The sequence below is a fragment of the Electrona antarctica genome (assembly GCF_951216825.1).
Source record: "Electrona antarctica genome assembly, chromosome: 9".
Classification (NCBI taxonomy): Eukaryota; Metazoa; Chordata; class Actinopteri; order Myctophiformes; family Myctophidae; genus Electrona; species Electrona antarctica.
In genome coordinates, this window is record NC_136790.1 from 49,239,223 (window position 1) to 49,258,987 (window position 19,765).

Genomic DNA, 19,765 nt, shown 5'->3' on the forward strand with positions numbered 1-19,765 from the left:
TCAACAAATCCAAGTGGAAGTTTGATACAGCTGTTACCCAGCAACGTATCAAACACTGAAACCATCTTTATCGAGGTGGTGAAATGAAATTCTATTCATAGGCAGATTACTTTCAGAGATATAAAGGCCTTGACTGTTTCAGTTTACTGATTAAAATGATAACCAGTTCAAAGCGCCGGGTAAAAGCTTATTAAATTATTTATTTTTGTATTAACTTGCCAACAGAATCCACAGAGGATAGAAAGTACTGGATATAAAGTACTTATAGCGCCATACATTCTGTAATTCCCTGTGTCATCGTTTGGATCTGTACAATTATAGTATGCCATTTAAGCTTAATCTTTAATTCATCATCTTCCTCCTCACAAGTGTGTTTCAGATAGAGGAACATGTCTGCAATCCAACCACAGTTTTTTTTAACACATTATATATCTTTTTTAAACCGCCATCTTCACAAATTATTCATGGTGATGTTCAAGCAGGGCCATCACCTTTGGAATACACATGGAAGTGCTTCCTCTTAACCTTGGTCCCGAGCTCCAACTGTATTTTTGGACACTATCATATATATATAGAAGGGAGTTCCAGCCGCGCCTCTAGCCTATAGCAGGCCAATCTGGTGCATCTCAGGAGCAGGACATATATATGCGAACAAGAAGGCACTGGAGCAGCTCAGACGATTTAGGCCTTTATTTTATTTGTAACAGGGTGCAAGTAAAAAGTGACAACGTTTCGATGTGTCAATTACATCTTCGTCAGGTCATGTATATATATATATATATATATATGAGCAGTCAGAATGAAAAAAGGAGATGACGCTAAAAGGAGGAGATGAAAGTGGAGCAAGATAAAGACATGAAGCAAACGACTGCATGCACACGACAATGTGAAAGCAAGATAACTCTTAAGCCAATATAAAGGACTGCTGAGGACTTCTCATTGTCTTCTTTGTTTATTTAGAAATATTGATATTACCATAGACACTGTCATGGGAGGGACAGGTAATCGATACGCTACTACAAAATAGCCTACCCCTTTGAAATAATCCCACGGTGGGAAGCATGCCAGCACTACAGCACAAAGTGAAGTCAAAATGGAGCAGAGTTTAGGGAAGGAAAAGGAGGGATATACATAGAAAGATACAGGGGGAAGAATCTGACCGTATGGTATCAAATAAAAAAATAGCATCAACAATACAAAACCAACAAAACACACACATATGAACAACAACAACTTGAGCGCCAAGTGAATTGACAGGCAGTTAGAAGGTGGAAGTATTTTGTTGTTTAGGAAAAAATAATCACGTTAGCCTTCAGGGCACTTTCTCATGCTCACTTGATCACTGCAGTGTCGTTCAAATGTTTATGTCAATTCTGGATTGAGCGCGGGGGCAAGGGGGGTAGCAGGTGTCTCTCCACTAGTCAGTCAGTTGTTCCTTATCGACCGCAGCCACTTATCCAGTTGATGGAAATCACCTGAGTTCTCAGATAACACGCTGGGGTCGTTAGAAAGACATGACGTGTGATAACGCCTAACAGTTGCCTTCAATGACAGTGTAAACAGCAGAGGGACTCGGCCACTGCCTTTCTAGCACATGTACACAACCTGCACGGAACACAAAGAAAAAAGTGTTGTGTTGAGTTGTAGTTGAATGTTGTGTGTGTGTGAAGATCATAGATTAGCTTCACAGATAACAAGATTGAAGCATATAAGCTTGTGCGCGCCTTCTGAACTGACAATTTAGAAGGTAAAGAGTAAAGCATTTTGCAGTGCTAAAAAGTTTTGTATTCATTGTATCTAACTCCCACGAGTTAGAACATTTCATTTTTGGCTCCTAGCGGCCTGTATAGTTGCACCAGAGATGATCTCCACGGTGTGCAGATTCCATGCCAGATTTTCCGTCAGTAAGATAGAGGCAGTTGGATATCTTACTGCACTGACAGAATGTCTGGCATGTAATCTGCACTCACATTGGAGTGGAGGCGGTGGTGGTGGTGGTGGTGGGAAGTGGCTGGGGTTCACTAGATTTCCTCTTTTGTAACCAGGGTGAAGATGGCGAGATTAGACCGGCTGTTAGAAAGGTAATTAGTAGAGTTTAAATAGACACGGTGCCCCTCTCTGGGGAGCTGAAAACTTACCCTCAAGCGTACAAGCGGAGGGGGCATGGGGGATGGGGCAGGCAGGCACAGCGAGGAGAAGGGAGGGGTGCAGAAGAGGATGGGGGTGGGAGGGGGGGTAAATTAATTAATGAAGACTGTGTTCTCTCACCTGAACAAAGTGATTTCTTCTTCTCTTTCTCTCCCCACCCTCCTCCGCCCTGTCGTCCATTCCTCCATTCTTCTTCCACCTGAGATCAAGCAGACAGTTAATGACTGCTTCTTCAAAACCTCTCTCTCTCTCTCTCTCTCTCTCTCTCTCTCTCTCTCTCTCCGCACAGACACAGAATGAGAGTGTTCCTCCCTCTACTGTATCTCTCTTCTCTTCTTTCATCCACTAGAGATGGGTGGGCACTGGGCCGCACCATTTTTCTCCCAGGTCCATTAGCAAATTGCGTCCCTTTTTCTCTCCTTTTGTCTGCTCACCTACCCCCCGTCTCCTCCAACGACACCCCTCCCCCCCACCTTATCGTCCCATTATGACAGCATTCATCCTAATTAATTAATTCAAACTTGGAAAAGAATGAAGTTATGAGTCAACCCCCTCTCACTTCTCCCCCCTTCCTCTCCTTTACTTTCCAGGAGTGAATAGGTGGGTGACAAAAGAGAGACTCGGGCCAGCGGACGAACAGAGAGAGAGGAGTGGAGTAACGTGTGGGATGACGCGCTGAACCCGGGCAGCCATTACTCCTCCAGAGTGACAGCGAGGTCAGTTGGCGGAGACTCGCCAGCGGCGACGCTGCACATACTGGGTAGGTGATGCACCGAGGGCAAAGCTTGCTCAACGCTTTTCTTGATGATCATTAAGGCCAGTGTCAGATAACTATTACTCTGCTATCCATTAGCGAACACTTTGAATAAAGTCAATGATGTGTTTTCACCTCATTTTGATCGGAACGCCGTTTTCTTTTCATCTTCGTGGGAAGAAAATAGAAAAGAAAAGAAGGGAGAAAACCCTCAGTGATATTATTTACCAGCTCTGTAATTACAGGTTTAATAGTAACAATAAAAGCTTCACTCTGGTGCTTTGTAAGTAGTTGACAGACCCTAAAACCACAGGTTATGGTCACCGTTTGGAACCAGTGGTGGAAAGTAACTAAGACATTTACCTAAGTACTGTACTTAAGTAAACATTTGAGATTGTTTTTATTTTTGTTTATTTATTTTTTACTTGAGTTTTTCCAACTTCCAGTATAGGCTACTTCTACTCCGCTACATCTCAGAGGCAAACTTTGAATTGATTTTGAATTCTGGACTTCTGGATCAGAGTAATATTATATATTGCAGTATTGACACTTTTACTTGCGTAAAACATTTAAGTACTTTTTCTGTTTGCAACAAGTAAGTAAGATTTATTAGAGAAAATAACTGCCTTGTAAATGATAAAATATGGCATTATTAACAGTTTAAGGGCCCCAGACGGAGATTAAATAGGTCCGGGCCCTCAAGGTGTTAAGTTTGTGGCTGCTATTAAAATGACTGGACCGTAAACCCCTCAGCGAAATCACTTGCTTGATAAATACACAACTGTGATCCTGTTTCATGAATCAATCTGTTACAGTATGCATACTAGCGTATTTGTATGCACGAGGAAACATCTGCATTACATTTGTGGTAATCAAATCTTGATTACCATAATAAAATAATTCAGTAGATGGCGAGTCGATCAAATTTAGAGAGAGACAGAGGGCGGAGAGTGTGTGTGTGTGAGTGTGTGTGTGAGTGTGAGTGTGAGTGTGAGTGTGAGTGTGAGTGTGAGCGCGTGCGCGCGCGCCTGATGTGTCTTCCCACTGCTCTGTGTTCTCCATGTCTAAAATCTGCTGTGTCATGAACTTTCACAGAGCTCTCTCTTAATGAGTCTCATCCTGTGTTTTTGGTTTTTGGATATCACTCTCTGTCTTAACAAATGAACTGCTCCTGACGGAACGTTCCGCCAGTTGGAATCCAACTGGCAACTGCTTCTGGCGTAACGTTCCGTCTGATAAGCTTTATTATTGATATCAAACCGGATCGCTGATTTATTTTATTTTATTTTATTTTATTTTATTTTTTGGCTTGGCCTTTCCTTCTTTAGCGATCCTAGACCGGATTGCGCAACCACGCTGCCGTTCACTCCCTTTATACAGGCTGACTACTAAAAAGCTGAATAACTCGAAATCTACGGAGCTCTCCATGGTTTGGATAAAACGTGCAATGTTCGTTCGGAGGTCTTTGCTGATTATCCGGTGATCTAGATGGGAACATTGGCGCTTTCTAGAGCAAGGATGGCTACATTTTAGCATGCTAGCATTGACACGACTATTTATTTAGCATCTAAGATGGCCGCCCAAGCAGGATGTGAATCCAGCGTGTGTTACACTACAAACGGCTCGGCAGTCTGTGGTTGGCTCTGCGTCCACCAGGTGGCAGCAGATGGATTAATGAGTTTTATCCTGTGTTTTCGGTTTTATTAGGGTTAATCTGAAGCATCCAATCTTGAAGATTATGTGGCTTTGAATTTAGTTTAACCATCTGCCATCAGTTTTAAGTGTGTTTTAATGTGTGTGTGTGTGTGTGTGTGTGTGTGTGTGTGTGTGTGTGTGTGTGTGTGTGTGTGTGTGTGTGTGTGTGTGTGTGTGTGTGTGTGTGTGAACCGCACACTCAATGGAAATTAAGAATTGGGCCTCCGTCTTAAGTATGAGTACTGAATGACCTACATCACTGGTTCCCAAACAGTGGGTCGGGACTCGGGACCCATGTGTGTGTCACGGACACATTTTTATGGGTCCCTTTATTCATTGTTTCCTACATTTTGTTTTTAATCATTTTTTCTTCAAAACATGCATCTGATTTGTGTTGATCAATTTCAAAAGTAGAGATGAATAAATCATCAGAGATGTAATTGTTTTGCGGAGGACTTATTATACACAATATCATTCATTCTTCTAGTGATCATCACTTTCCTGTCATGACATTTTCTTTTAAATTATGATAATTATCACAACCTTCTACATTTGAAGCTTGCAGCCGAAATCCACATGTTTTATTTTATTTTTTTACTTTCCATTTACAATATGTAAACCAGCAGTTAAATGTTAATAGCTTGCACACAAACCCTTCACTCACTTATAAATCCCTTACATCTGCAATAGCAAGTTTTATGACAACACCTTCAGTTGATTCCCTCCCTAAGTTGTGTGAAGCGAACGCGCCACATTAAAGAATACCTTTTATTGAGTGTTTTGTGCATTTCCTATTATCTCGGTCTAAGGAAGCTGCTTTGCTACTGAACCATAAACCTGCCATTGTTCATTTTATAGAGGGGGGAGATACATTTCTTCATATTTTACCCACCATCCCAGAGTGCAGCAACAGCATTTGTCATGAAACAGCACAAAGGTACTGCACCGGTACACATCAGAGCTGTTGAACAGACGTACAAAATGAGGATGCCGCAGTGATTTGTTGTTTTATCCTGTTGTTCAGAGAGGAACAGTACAGTATAGGGAAAGTATGTCATTGGTACCAATCCAGGATGAGGCATTAAATCCTCTGGCACAGATCTGCGCCACACCCGGCCCTGCCACACACATGCACAAATGCAGCACACAGCTGGTATGTTCAGCAGAACATAACCCACATGTCGCACGCTCTGTCAGTCGGTAACAGAAACAACAACAATGACCTGTGTGTGCTACAGGTCAGGTTGGCATCTGACGGTTGATGTTAGATAAGAGAGTCCCAAACACAGCCAGCCAGAGGCAAACGTGAACTGAGCTGTCTCTTAGGGCCCCGTGGCAAGAAATACTTATTTATAAATTGGTAATTTGATATTGTGTTTAGGTAAAGTGGTGTATTAATCGTTTGCCCGCCAGGAACATAGGAATATTAACACGTAGAATCTTGTAGCCTGCCACAAACGGAAAAGCCGTTTTAACAGCGATGTATTCATTAATGCATGTTTTAATACGATCGTATCGAAATCTACCGTCCGTTAGCTTTGTTATGCTTCTGACCCAATGGGCGCGGCCATTTTGAAAATGCGCGCGCATCCACTTACATTGCCGGCTCTGTTTTCAGACGGCTTTATCTCACAGAAGCGACATTGCAGAGGCCGCTTTGTCCCAGACAAGCGTTTTCAACGGCCTGTAGCAGGCGCTGTGATACTCGCGGTCCACTTTTTCCACCACCGACCGAGACAACAAGCACCAGCTTCGTCAACACACACGGAATGGTTTCATAGTAAAATGCGATTACGGATATTTGGCTCTTCAAAGTAAGTGTCACGCGCGATAAAACCCTGGCAGGACGCGACGGAGGGATTAAACAATGGTAGCGGTAAATTTAATAATAATAATAAAATTACATAGGTGTCTTCAGTGCACTAGTTATGGACTGGTGAGGTTTGCCTGCCAGATCCGTTTGCATACACATATAACAGCAATAGATGTCAACAATCAAACCTGCAAAAGACAGCAGACAACAAAATACATCTGGCAGCAGGATCATTATTATCTCGTCCGGACAAGATAATAATTATCTTGTCCGGACGAGATATTATCTTGTACGGACAAGATAAAATATATTTTGAATGCATGGCCATTCAGGGGCTCCGTACAATTATGAGCCAAATGGGGAGGCTGTTATTTGTTTGACGTTGTGTATTTACTGTATATGTAGGCTAATAAAAGCACATACAGTAACAATGTGCAGAAGTTATACTAGGGTATTGCTGTGTTGTTACGTGAGATTCAGACCCACTGGATTGTTGTACTCCTGGGTTTCTTCATGAATAATATAATAGGCAACTCATTCAATATAACATTCTCCGGCTGACCTTTGTGGAAAGAAAACTTGCATTACTGTAAATAAATGAGTTTATATGGGTATTAGAAAATGGATTAACTGAAACATTGCAAAGAGTTGACATAACAGGACAATACATTTTGCTTGTTTATACATGCAGCATAACTATTCATCTTGATTTACTGAATGTTTTTTACTTTACTTAAACACAGCTTAAAAAACATTGCATTGCAACGAAAAAGCATGTGACAGAGAAAAGTGTATCATTCACACAGACAAATAATGGTTCTTAATAGGCAAACATTCACCAAAAATAGTAGATCTACAAGCTCACAACGCGTCACAACATAGACCCGCTGTTTTCAATGAAGAGATTTGGTGTGGAGGGGAAAAAAGGAACAGATACATAATATAGACCCCTGGGAGACACCCATTGATGAAGTATACATGTTTAACCATTCAAATAAATTGTTATTTAAAGAACCTTGAAACAAAAATGGTTCTTCTATAGCTATGGCATCTCTGTGAAGAACCAGTTTCGGTTTCTGTGTGTTGTTGAGCCCAAACCTATAGTTCTCCAAACATTTTGGCATTCCCTCAGTACCACAGGGCACTGCAGCAATCTGATTTGATACAGTGATTCTGAGATAAGTTTCAGATGGCCTAACCCAATAAGCTCAATACAAAACAAAAGTCCAATATGATGCTGTTCAAACCCTGTTACCCATCTCCAGAGATCCTGTGTGCAGATGGAAGGAGGAGAGTGTATCAAGTGCACATTGATCATTACTGCAGGGGGGGTTGTGTGTGTGTGTGTGTGTGTGTGTGTGTGTGTGTGTGTGTGTGTGTGTGTGTGTGTGTGTGTGTGTGTGTGTGTGTGTGTGTGTGTGTGTGTGTGTGTGTGTGTGTGTGTGTGTGTGTGTGTGTGTGTGTGTGTGTGTGTGTGTGTGTGTGTGTGTGTGTGTGTACAATATCCGTGTAAATGTGTTGTTTGTTTGCTCTTTCTTCTGGTGTGTGAGTATGTGTAAGCTTGAGATTGCACCGTGCGTCAGTCTAATCATTCCATGTTAGCTACAGTATGGCAGCTGGCAGGCAGACAGACATGTTAGCTACGGATGGCAGGCAGGCAGGCGGGCAGACTGCACACTAAATCCTGCTCCCGTTGCCCCTATTGATCGCCAGGGCCTTTAAGGAGAAACAGGCAGCTACTTTGTTTTTTGCATCTGTAAACACCACACAGTGGGTGTAGACGTTGGCTGTTGTGGCAGACACTGACGGTGACGGATTATATTCCACACCGCCGTGCAGACACGGGCGGTGCATATTGATGCTGTATAGCATTGCTTTACGTGTCGGCTGTATGGCTGCTGCTGTTGCTGCTTCACAGCGGATAGAACTCTGTTTGGGGGAAAATAGCTCAGGGAAAAGATGCAGAATAAAAAGGCAATGTGAGTACAAACAGTTGGTGATGCAGTCGGTAGCGCTGCCGTCTCACAGCTAGAAGGTCCCGGGTTCGATGGGGGGTAGGTAGTGGTACCCTCACAAAAAACATGCAGTAATCCTGGTCTCTAAACTGCCTCCCCTGGTCAGCTGGGGCACTTGATGGAGGGGAAGGGAACTGGTTGGAATAACGTGTTCCTTCCACGCGCTACGTCCTACAGGGGAAACTCCCCGCTGTCAGGTGATAAGAAGCGGCCTGCTCTGCACTCCTCATGCATTGAAGGAAGCATGAGTGTAGCATGAGCATACGCTTTGTTCGGAGCTCTCCCCAGGTTGACGGTGGGACAGTAGCGCCCAGGATTACAGCTTAGGCAATTGGCACCGGGTGAAAAAATAGGTTACAAACATTGTGGGATAAAAATGTAAAGTTAACAGTTACCAATACTGCATAAAACTGAAAGCTGCTTTTTAAGGCCCTTGTTGAGGTTCCTTGTTATGTTTAATTATAAAACCAACCTTCATGGAAAGACAGACTAGGTTAACCAAGAACTGAAGCTGGGAGCTGGTATACAGTCATACATTCCAGCTACTGTAATAGGTTCCCATAAGCCCTCTTGCTCTCTGCTGTTTCAAAAGACATCCTAACATCCTTTCAATCGCTTTCTTTTTTTCTCTGACTTCCTCTTCCAGAGAGAGAGAGAGAGAGAGAAACATGTCATCGTCGTGGTTACAATAGTGAAGTAAGCCTCTGTTTCTAAACCAGTGGTCCATTAAAACATCTAGATCCAGGGCCGGACCTACTGTACCATATGGGCACTCTGGGCATGGCACCAGGGGGCCCTGAAAAAAATAATAATCTTTTTTTAGCTCCACAGAAATTTCCCCCACTTACCGGATGAAATAAATGGTGTTTAAAATAGTGTTTTACTGTGCAATAATGTGCTATATTGGCTGTTGTTCAAGGTGGTTGGGCTCACTAGGCCGTGTGAGGTCAGGTGGAGAGGTGATTCTAGTGGAATAAAATACGTGAGTCCGCCATCCAGCATTGCTTTGTTTTCATTCTGCACGCATAGTCAGGTGGCTCGACAAAACAAGGTAAAAACACTGAAATACACTGGCATTTGCTTACTATGAGTCAAATAAAATCAGACCAGTCTGAAGCAAGTGGTGCAACAGCACCCCCTATTGGTACTCTAAACATCGGGACATAGGTTAGGACATAGGGAGGGACATAGGGACATTGCTGTTCTGTTCCTTTGAGTGGTTGCACCACTCAAAAATAATGTGTTTGTTACTGCCTGACTGTCACTCTGGGGCGGGGTAGGCGGCCGGGAATAGGCTAATATTACAGCATAAAACCGCCCCAAAATGCCCCAAAATGGCCAAAATGTTGCGCGCACGCGCACACAGGTTCGCACATGCATGTGCAGGTGGGCCCTTCGAGCTTCAGTGCCCAAGGGCCCTCAGAGGTGTTAATCCGGCCCTGTCTAGATCTATAAGTTCACAATGTGTCACATCATGATGCATTGTGAGCTTGGAGATCGGCTATTTTCGGTGTGTGACAGAAGCACACAACAAAAGTGTGAATCTTTTGTGATCATTGATGTTATTCATGAATTTTAAACGTATATAAAATAGAAATGAAACAGAATTAGGTATGTGTTATGCCTTCTTCTTACTATATAGTTGTAGGGCAGTGGGCTGGTAAAGCATGTTGTAAATATGCTACTGTAGTGGTCCAGAGCTCACAAAAGGTTGAGAACCACTGAACTAAGCCACAGGATCCTGGAGGAAGCAACGAGACCTTTAATGAACAAGACCTTCATTGATCTGTGGACAAAACAGTTGTTAATGATGTGTGGGCAGGCATTTAATTGAGGGAGTGAAACAAGGTCCCTGCTTAATGCACAGTCAAGAATGAGGGGAATTTGATTGAGTTCCGTGCCGACGGGGTGAAGGCTGAGATACAAATGATCCCTCATCGAGGTCTCCCCCCGGATCCTCCGCTCTCCCTCCCCCCCCTCTCTCTCTCTCTCTCTCTCTCTCTCTCTCTCTCTCTCTCTCTCTCTCTCTCTCCCTGTCTTTAGCTCAATCTGTCTTTCCCTCTCCTGTACCCTTTCGTGCCACCTTCCCTCCTCCTACTTTCCTCTGTCAGTTTCTACTGACTCCTCTGTTGTTTTATTTCCTCTGTTTTTTTATTTCCTAATTAGAAGGAAACCCGGGCTCAACGCTTGCCTCATTTGTCTTGACGCTGCTGGCTCTGTCCTACACAGCTGTTCAGCCACAACAGACAATAAATGACATAATTGACTAATAGTGTCAAATCAGTGTCGTGCGTGCGTGCGTGCGTGCGTGCGTGCGTGCGTGCGTGCGTGCGTGCGTGCGTGCGTGCGTGCGTGCGCTCAGAATTTGAGCGGACACCACCCCTTCCGCTCTGAAGCTGTGTGAAAACTGTTAAACGGTCCGAAGAACTACAAGTTACTGCAACAGTAAATGGGCGAGGAACCGAGCAATGGAAATAAGTATTTTATATTAAACAGTGCGCTGCCATGGCGTTTATGTTCCTGGTCGTGTAATGTCCTGTACTGTATGTTGGAATGGACGAGAAAACGGACCAATACTAATCGCTGAGCGCGAGTAGCAAACCAACAACAACGACCATATTTGTTTTGTATCCAGCAACATCGACGCGAGAGGCCGTTGAGAATTCATACCGTTGTTAAAGGACAACCAAGGTTCATGTTTTAGGTTGTTATTAGAGAAAGAAAAAAATGAGGGTAATTTTAGCCCCCATGCATTTACATCTGGCTGCGTGGTTCCTTTTTTTTCATTCACGGACGTCGCAAATAATTCGTTCCTTCCTAAATATGAATATTGGGAAACAATGAGAAAGATATCAGCTAGTAATGGGGCTTATAGGTCTTAAAAATGACCATCAGTAAGCAGTAGTAATGGAGTCGATCAGGTGATAAATAGACCTGTGTCTTCTTCTCTTCCTGGTGGCATTCTTGGTACTTTATATAAACAATAGATGTTTTGACCTTATGTAAATTTAGGGGGTATATCTGTACTAATGAGTCTAGATTTACATTGTCGTTGATATTATCATGGCAACATATTTAATCAACACTGGAAACTGAGCTGGAAACTACGGATCTGAGGCGAATTGTCCATGATCTGCTTATACTGTATGTATTTTCAAGTAATTACATAAAACAAAGTAGTAGATCAAACAATGTTACACTCTTGAAGGAGCACTGAATATTTTGTTAAAACAAATTGTTTGTTACAAAGTTAAAGCTCTAATATTCTGGGTAATCATTGTTACATAGTGTTAGTGCATTATAGGTGGGACACCAATTCCATCCAATCAGAAGAGAGAAGACTTTTATCAGGTTCAATTTGATAGTGTTCCAAATCCAATATTGTCCTTTATTTGTTTGTAATTTTTGTCCTTTGTTAAATCACTTCCAATTGTACTTGTTCATCCTGTATGTATGAGCTCTCTCTCCTGATAGGATGAAATTGATATCCTGTCCTGAACATGTATTTTCTGTTTAGCTGGAGAGACATGGAGGAGTGTTCATTTTGACAGCAAATTCTGACTTAGTCTTTTGAATAACACACCATTTTGTTTTAGTCCTATATTTTAGTCATCTGAAATAGTATATTCTTAATCTATCTTAGTGGAATAAATATCAAAATCTTAGTATTTTAGTCTTTTACTCAATGGTCTTAAGTCAATTAAAATTAACAGTGGCGGGGAGACCCCTGTTACTGAACAAACACTATAGCAATGATTGCTATGAGAATATGGAGCTATTTACCATTTGTTTTGACAGCACATATACTGCACCTTTAGTGAATGAATGGGAGCCGAGCTGTGACTTTGATACATGTGAAGGTCTTTTGATCCATGAAGGGAGGATCATGGACCGATTACAGTGGAGATTATTATTGTTTGTGACCTGACTGCACTATGATGTACTGTATGGGAGAACACACGCACACACACACACACACACACACACACACACACACACACACACACACACACACACACACACACACACACACACACACACAGATACTTGGACGCACGTCGCACGCACGCATACAGCGTCACCTTTAAAAGGCAATCCGTGGTTATTGAAACGCTAATCCAAATCTTCTCTCCATCATAAAAAACAGTGTAACCTCCACACGCACGCAGGCATGCACGCACACTAACACAAGCACGCACACACGCACGCACGCACGCACGCACGCACGCACGCACGCACGCACGCACGCACGCACGCACGCACGCACGCACACACATACATACACACATACACACACACATACACACATACACACACACAAACGAGTCAAGAGAGGCTTTTGGAGAGATGAATGACAGTGTTCAATTTAAGAACTACACAAGGTGAAAGCCTTACAGGGGATCAGTTGAGTATGAGTGCATGAGCTCAGATTCTCATTAAAAGCAGCTTATTTACAGCTACCTTTTTACCACCTGCCCAAGAATCAAGGCCGGCGTTTCAGAGTCTTTCACACTGGCGGCAATTACCATACATATCATTCAAGTGGCTTTTATACAGTAATTCCTGTTTTGTGTCTCCAGAGGATTGTTTAGGAGCTGTTGGCTGCTGAATGAAATGGTTATGAAAGGATATTCAGTCAAATCCTGAGTGTAGAGGCCTGCGGTGGACAGAGACCCAGTCCCCACGTGGACCTCCGGGCCGCCAAAAGGCAAGTTTTTCCAGGGTTGTAAATCTTTGATTTTCGGGCGATACCTGCAGCGGAAAGGTGGGTCGTGTGGTGGTGCCGTGCCCGGGTCTGTGTGGGTCGATCCCCGGGATAACTTTGGCTGAAACACAGAGGTGTTGTCAGAGAGAAATGTGTTTATATTTTATGTACTAACATTCTCTCATCCATCTGAGCCAGCACTTAACCGTCAAACCGTGTGAACCCTAGCATTAGTGATGGGAACTATATCGTTCATTTCAGTGAACCGGATCATTCAAGGTCGTTCAGTAAAAAAGAACCATTCTTTTCGGTCGTTCGGCACTCGTTCGGTATTGAATATCTTAGTTACAATGAAACTGGGTTGACGTGGTTTTTTTTTTTCAGGTTTACATCCCGTCCTGTCCGGACCACCAGGGCTCACCTCCAAATGAGCTAGAAATTCACACAATTTCAATAAATCTAATCTAACTATAATTCACTCAATGTCTGAATGAATGTCTGTCTGTCTGAATGACTGTCTGAAACACTGTCAGACTATTACAGTATGTTTGTTCACACAGTTAGTTTGGCTGGTGCCTGGCGGACTGGGACCGGTCGGTCACAGCACTTCGTTCAGAGAGTAAATGAAGAACCATATACAGTATGCTTTTTGTTGTCAGTCAGTCAGTCAGTCAGTCAGCCAGCCAGCCAGTCAGCCAGCCAGCCAGTCAGTCAGTCAGCCAGCCAGCCAGCCAGTCAGTCAGTCAGCCAGCCAGCCAGCCAGTCAGTCAGCCAGCCAGCCAGCCAGCCAGCCAGTCAGTCAGTCAGTCTCAGTCACCTCAGGCCTGAACGAATCGTGACCGCTGACCGGGTTAAGTTTGTTCATCAAAAAGAACAATAGCATTGTTCTGAGCATGTCATAAGAGGTGCACTTGGAAATAGCTGATCTACAAGCTCACAATGTGTCACGACACATTCCATTTGGTAATTTAGTATTTGGGAATATAAGGCTCGGATGGAAAGGTTTAATTTAAATTAGGTGGATAAGTAACAACACTTTGTACGGGAAGTACACTCACTATATAATTAAAAAAAGTTTGATTCTCTTGACATCCAGAAGGATATTTTGACACTTCCACAGCATCCTTGTATCTAGATACATTTCAGGAAATGTGATTTTCATTGTACTGAATGTTTAATTATTATTAGACACAGCCCTGGTTAGCTGTCTTTTAAATTGACTTACATTATGCAGTAAAATAGACATTGCTGTGAAGCGCACACGTGACCCTATTAGTGTGTATGTGACTAATTGGACTGCAGTCTCACAGTCGGCAAGTTGCCACTGAAAAGATGGATTAATTGTGCGAAGCCAAATCAGTATTAGCAATCATGTCGGCGAGAACATTACGAGTGAAGTGTCAAGCGTGAGATAATGGAAAACAATACCACATTTGTGCAGACTTAAGAGCATGAGGATGTCTTATTAGTATTTAGAAGTTATATTGTCCTCGGATTAATGAAGACCTGATTCCTATATGATGAAACGCAACGCAACTGCTAACCCAATAAGAGCTGGGAAGCATCTGTGTTTAACCACTTTAAACATTATTTTCAACTTTAGCTATTGAAGAATAGCAGATATACAAGCTTGTAGATCTGCTAAATCGTGAAAACGTGTGCAAATCGTTGAATATATATTCTTTCACATCAAACGTTTTTAACTCGTATCTTTGCTTCTGGGAAGTCCCTGGAACAGCATCTTCTCAGATGGTGGTCGGCGGCCAATTACAGAACTTTTTTGGGGTCCTTAACATGAAATAGTTTGAGAACCATTGATATTAGAAACATAGGTTAGGTTTTTCAGAAAACTATCACGATTTAGAAGACATTTAGGTCTCAATGGGCGAAAAGCTCAGTGTGCCTATAGCAAAAAACATTTGTATATTCAAATTCATTTAAAACCCTCTGATGAACTGCATCCCTTTTTAAATAATGCAAACCGGTCCTCCAAAATGTTTACTAGTGCTGCATGGGGTCTGGTAGAACATTCCCTCACTGAAACCATTGCATGGCTGGCTGTTTAATATCCCAGAGCCATTACTGTCACAGTAACCCAACAGGGTGTCATTATATGGCCAGCAGCAGAGGCTGTTTGTTTTCATGAGTTAGTTCAGCCCCAGAGCTGTGCATGTGCATCTGTTCGTGCGTGCGTCTGGTGTGTGCGCGTGTGTGTGAGTGCACATGCGTGTGTGTGTCTCATGACGTGTACTGCATATCCGTGCGTGTTTATCATGTGGGTGCATGTGTATCATGCATCTTATTGCGTGCCCTGTGTGTGTGTGTGTGTGTGTGTGTGTGTGTGTGTGTGTGTGTGTGTGTGTGTTTATCATGTGGGTGCATGCGTATCATGCATCTTATTGCGTGCCCTGTGTGTGTGTGTGTGTGTGTGTGTGTGTGTGTGTGTGTGTGTGTGTGTGTGTGTGTGTTTATCATGTGGGTGCATGTGTATCATGCATCTTATTGCGTGCCCTGTGTGTGTGTGTGGGTGTAATCTACAGCGCTGTGTAAGCCCAGGGTCCATGACCTCCCATTGCTCTAAGATAAATGTGTGCTGTGGTGAACGTGTGTCTTGATAATAAAACGGTGTGTCCGTGGCCCTGTGGGAGCGCTATGCACCGTGGTGACACACATCATTATTGGTACAGATTTATTGATTTGTTGCTTGGTCCTTTTTTTGTCTGAGTATGTTTTTCCCCGTCCGTGTGTGTGTGCGCGTGTGTCCGTCCGTCAGTCCGTCCGTTCGTCCGTCTGTTACCAGCTAATCTCCGGCACCGTTAACCCGGTCGATGCCAAATTTTGCACACACACTCCCTGGATGCCAACGATGAACCTCTGCCCCAAATTTTCCAGAACGGCCTGTTATAGCGCCACCAGGAGGCAGACTTTTGAAAAACACATTTTTTGATATTACTCCTCCAGATTCCAGATCCAAAAATCCCGCAAATCGTTACACACTATTTCTATAGTCATGTGTTCAAGACGGATCTGTCCGATATTTCATTGGCTAACATTGGCTTTCAAAGTGAACGAAAAGCCTCAAATCATGAACGCAGCGTGCAATTTACGTGAAATCTTTCACGGACTTTCCTACTAGGCTGAGGAATATATCCCACTCTTTTCACATTGGCCTGTTATAGCGCCACCAACAGGTGGATTTTTTTTCACAAAATGCCTCAAATCATCCAATTGCCATCCAAGGCGTGAGAAGAAATGTCACCCTTTTCACAACGGCCTATTATAGCGCCACCAGGAGGCCACAACCTGAAAGGGCACTTTTTCTAGTTGTCTCTCTATTTTTTTTTGTTCTTGCGTGTGGCTTCCTAATTTATAAATAGCAGCACCGTCACATTCATCAAACGCATTCGCATGCTTTGATGTGTTTGGTGGGTGGCGAAAGGCCCGTTAATGTCATGTGAATACTGGTATATTGTGTGTGTGTGTGTGTGTGTGTGTGTGTGTGTGTGTGTGTGTGTGTGTGTGTGTGTGTGTGTGTGTGTGTGTGTGTGTGTGTGTGTGTGTGTGTGTGTGTACACACAGCCTTGTCTGTTGGGTTGGTGCCTGCATTAAGTGTACATGGAGCTCTGCGTGACCTCTCCTCCTGAGCACAGTGTGAGGTTGACTTCAGACAGTTTTGCCTCATTTAAAGCCTGATTTACACTTCATCGTATGAGGGCGTTGCACGCTGAAAAGAGCCAACAAATTGTGGTCTCGCCTGTGACGCATTATGAGCTTGTAGATCTGCTTTTTTGGGCACACTTCACTATCATACAAATTAAGTGTTACAGTATACTCCCATATTGTGACTCGCAGTGAGCTTGTAGTTCTGTATTTTTTGCCGCGGGACACCGTCGTATGACTAAGTATTAGTGGTGTCAAAAAATATCGATATGAATCGATAATCGATTTTAACATTAACGATATGACTACATCGATGCACGTGTGTCTGGATCGGTCAAATTAGCGTCTGGATCGGACGTTGGATCGATCCTAAAGTTGTGAATCGATATAATTCAACTAACTGCGGGAAAAACACAGATGTACAAGCCCACAGCGCTGTGCATTGCGACGGGTAGATAACTTGTAGATCTGCTACTTCCAGCGCAGGAAGGGCGCATGCTTATGACGCTCTTTAACTTTGCACCAGCGACAGTCACAACACACGAGCAGCAGACGGGGTGCACAGGCAGATCCGACACAACTTTATTGCACACATCTGTGCTTTCATCCACGCTTCCATAGCCTTTTAAATCTTATTTCCCATCCACGGGCACAAGCAGTGATATCAACAGCTTCCACCCGATCTGTGGTGGTGTTCTGTTGTCTGACGAGGGAAGCTACTAGCTAGTAGCTAGCATGGGAGCTAACGTTAGTTTAACTTCCATATAGTTAGGAGTCCTCCTTAATAACACTATACTTTCCATCCGTTCCCCAACCCCTCACACTCGCTGCTGCGTTTACACGGGCAGACACAAAGACGAATGGGAATATCATTTGGAGCTTTAACAATGAATGATAGACTGTATCGTTGCGTCTGCCCGTGTTTAATGGTCAGGGTTTCACTGTCCACAGCAGGCAGTCAGACCTGTCAAACTATGCACTTCCAAAACTCAGAGACATGCCACCACCTATAAATTCAAACCCACCTCTGGAATATTGCTATAGCTTTCATTTATTTTATTCCATAGTCTTAGTTTTTCTCTAATAAAGTTGTTTTTATTTGTTTTCTCATGTTCTCCTTGAAAAGTGTCTTTAAGTACTCAGAGAAGCATATAAATAATATTATTATCACTATTATTATTACTACTTGTTTTATTGCCTATGCTTATGTAGTCACTATTCATTGATTCACTCATATCCAAATCCATTTGAAAAAAAAGCTCACTGCTCAGGTCAAATAGGCCTATTGATATGCGATTAAAATGTGATTAATTGAGATTAATTAATCAATCACAACGCCTCCAATTAATTAGATGTTTTTTAATGAAGTCCCAACCCTATTCTTTATAGATCTAGCTTCAAATAAAAAATCTATAGAAGGTTAAATGTGTCAGATCGCAACGTATCGTATCGTATCGAATCGCATCGCATCAAATTCCATGAAGTTCCACAAAATCGAAATCGTATCGATTTGGACTGAATCGAATCGAATCGAATCGTTCTGTATATAAAATGTATCGACCCCGAATCGCATCGTAGCCCATGCGTATCGATACGTATCGAATCGTCTTGTAAGGGAGAGATGCACACCCCTACTAAGTATGTGTGAAGCTTTTACGCTCAGCCTATGATGGAAAGTCAACAAACGGTTCACTGCTGCCACCGCTGAACACCTCTGGGGACTCACTGGCTCCAACTCAACACATCTGCCTGGAAGACAATCAGTCATTTTGTCTCAGCAGGCCAATGTCCCTGCATTAAACACACACACACACACACACACACACACACACACACACACACACACACACACACACACACACACACACACACACACACACACACACACACACACACACACACACACACACACACACACACACACACAATTTTACTATTTTACTATTTTGAAAAGCATTTTAAAATAGTTAAACTATTTTGTCCCAATACAGGGGGGGAGGGGGGGGGGGGGGGTTGGTCTGTATTGGGGCTGTAGGGGGGCTGGCTATTTAGAGTGGGGGCTAATGAATGTTGGTTTACATAGAAGTCAGTGAATTGGGTTTGTGAGGAGGGGGGCTTAGGGGGGCTAAGCCTCCACCAGAGGGGGCTAAATCCCCCCTAGCCGTCCCTGGAGGATGGAGCCATCCCTGCACATAAGTCCAGTTCTCAAATTGTTTGGCCTCGACCTTTGTTGTGTAGCAGCTATAATTTATGTTGCTGTTGTTGTGAAGAACTTTGGAAGACATTCACAGGGGCGCTACTTCTATAAATATAGATTAGGCTACTTATCTGTCTACCTAGTGTAACTGGGGACATAAAGTTATTTTGCATACCTTTTAAATATCAGTTAACTGAAACTAAACCATTGTGTAGCGTGTGAGAGATGATTGGAATGTCCTCATTTTAAATCAATCAACTTTTTTTTCCAAGGACAGCATGGATGATGAAGGATATCATTATAATGGGGAATTAACTTTCAGGAAAGAATACATGAGCTATTGTGGAAACTACTGAGAGAAAAGGAGGCAAGGCAGAAGTCATACCGAACATGTATTACATCCTTTGTGCTTTGTGACGGAAAATATCACCTTCTCGTTTGCATAACGACACAGCACTAATTTATTCATGATCCACAGCCAGTCTGCCCTCGCTAATCAATGCACTTTTATCTCACCTCTAAAACTCAAACTGACTAGAGACTTGTAATATCCAGCGGCCCGGCTCCGTCTAACAACCCTGGCCTACCGGGGGGATATGAGGCCATTACCATTCATGAGAACAACAAGAAATAAAGCGGAGAGAGTCCTATAAGTCCTAATGGCAAATGCATAGTCTTGTCCTTTCTGTTATATCAACATCATGCTCTGCTTAAAAATAATTTGTCCTGAAGCTTGGCCGCCAGTGTTCTCCGCGGTGTCGGCAAAATGTATTTTGTC

General features: G+C 43.1%; 1 long non-coding RNA gene across 1 annotated transcript in view; it reads left to right on the top strand.

Annotated features, from left to right (window-relative positions):
- The window catches only part of LOC306929642, a 141,270-nt gene that overhangs the window by 76,555 nt on the left and 44,950 nt on the right, over nucleotides 1-19,765 (top strand). The window contains exon 2 of the long non-coding RNA XR_013790821.1: nucleotides 2,739-2,908. This is a non-coding gene — a long non-coding RNA (uncharacterized lncRNA). The remainder of the gene's footprint in view (nucleotides 1-2,738; nucleotides 2,909-19,765) is intronic.